Source organism: Dipodomys ordii, unplaced genomic scaffold, assembly GCF_000151885.1.
Source record: "Dipodomys ordii isolate 6190 unplaced genomic scaffold, Dord_2.0 Scaffold157, whole genome shotgun sequence".
NCBI classification, from domain to species: Eukaryota; Metazoa; Chordata; class Mammalia; order Rodentia; family Heteromyidae; genus Dipodomys; species Dipodomys ordii.
Window position 1 is genome coordinate 28,654 of NW_012267373.1, and position 2,048 is coordinate 30,701.

The following is a 2,048-nucleotide window of genomic DNA, read 5'->3' on the forward strand; positions in this document are numbered from 1 at the left end:
CACCAAGATTTGAATCTAGAGCCTCATTCTTCCAAGGCAGAAGCTCTACCATTTGAAACATAAGCTCCAATACTTTTTTCCTTAGGTTCTATTTTTTTTTTCCAGAAAGGGCAGCATGCTTTTGCCTGGGCCTGCCTCAAACCTTGATCCTCCTAACTCACCTCCCGTATAGCTGAGATTACAGACACGTGCCACCATGCTCTTTCTATTGAGGTGGGGGGGGGTGGGGCAGGCAGTCTCACTAACTTTTTGCAAAAGGTGGCCTGGAACCTTGCATAGCTGGGATTACAGGCATGAGTCACTAGTGGCCGGTGATGCAGAGATTTTCTGTCTACCATTGGTTGGACCCATAGATGTGGCCCAGGTGAGTATGGAAGGCTGGCTCTCTTTGGTTTGGGGAGGTCATGTAAGGTGTATCAGTGAAGTCTGACCTCATGACTCTTCTGTGTGTGTGGGACTGGACCACAAGCAATGTTTAAAGCCACTGAGAGTCATGGCAGTGACCCCCTCAGGGAAAACATGACAGAACGAAGAAATCCTGGACCCAGATGCATCAAATATGTGGCGATATGATGTCCTTTTCCTGACATTGATGTCCGGCTTGCTTGCTTCTCATAAGAACCATTCTTCGAGGGTAAACGGCTTGAATTCTTGCAGCAATCAGGAACGGAACACTTCCAGTAATTGACATAATTAAGGCACCAAAGGAGGAAGAGAGAAAGGTCCGTGAAATATCTCCAAGGGGAAGACTTACTTATTTATACAGTCTTTATTGAGTGTTTACTGGGTTGTATGTGGGTTTTTTTTAAATTTCACCAGGCAACTGATGGACCAAAATAACTCAAGAATGATCCCAGCTTCTAAGGTGGTCAGATTTGTGAAAAGGAAAAATAGTGAGAGCCGTGCAAACAGACGTTCACAATCAGTTATAACAACTTGCAAAGGAGGGGTTTTGAGAAAGACAGATTTTTTAAGGGAGTCTTTAGGAATTTGTATTTCAGCTTACTCACAAATGAGAAGCCTGAGTTATCAGGAGAGGGAAGGAAAAAGGAGAGGAAATCAAACTGTGAGATTTATTTTTTTAATTTTTTATTAGTCCTGGGGCTGGACCTCAGGGCCTGGGCACTGTCCCTGAGCCTTTCACTCAAGACTGACACTCTACCACATGAGCCACAGCTCCACTTCCAATTTTCTGGTGGTTCATTGGAGATAAGAGTCTCATGGACTTTCCTGCCCGAGCTGGCTTTGAACCACAATCCTCAGATCTCAGCCTCCTGAGTAGCTGGGATGACAGGCGTGAGCCACTGGTGCTTCGCTTGAAATCACTTTTTGAGACTCAGAATGAGCACAGTATTTAAATTTTAAGGAAAATATTTAAATTTTAAAGCAAGAGCCAATCAAACAGCAACACACATAACCACAATTTTTATTCAGCGTGTCGGAGATTGGGAGGTGAGTGGTGGGGTAATGGGAGGTCAAGAAATCTTGACATGGGACAATTCAGCATGAAACATTCACTTATCAACTGACATTTCTCTGTCCCCTTATACCTGGGCTACAATTGACAAGAAAAATCTTTAAGCATTCATGGACTCCCGGGTAAAGGAACTAGAAGATGGCGGCTGCAGCTATTCACAGATGGAATGCTCTGTGCTAATAAAAAATAAATAAGCAAACTTAGAGCCAGGCGCCAGTGGCTCACGCCTGTCATTCTAGCTACTCAGGAAGCTGAGATACGAGGATCTCAGTTGAAAGCCAGCCTGGGCAGGAAAGTCCATGAGATTCTTACCTCCAGTGAACCACCAAAAATGCCACAAGTGGCTCTGTGGCTCAAGTGGTAGAGCATTAGCTTTAAGTACAAAAGCTCAGGAACAGCACCCAGGCCCTGAGTTCAAGCCCCATGACCAGCACACACACACACACACACACACACACACACAAGATAAACATTGTCCAAAAAGAAATGTACTTTTTATCTGACTTATAGAACTGTAATCCCTCTGTACATCACCTTTATAATAACAATTTTTTTAAGTAAAAATAAACAC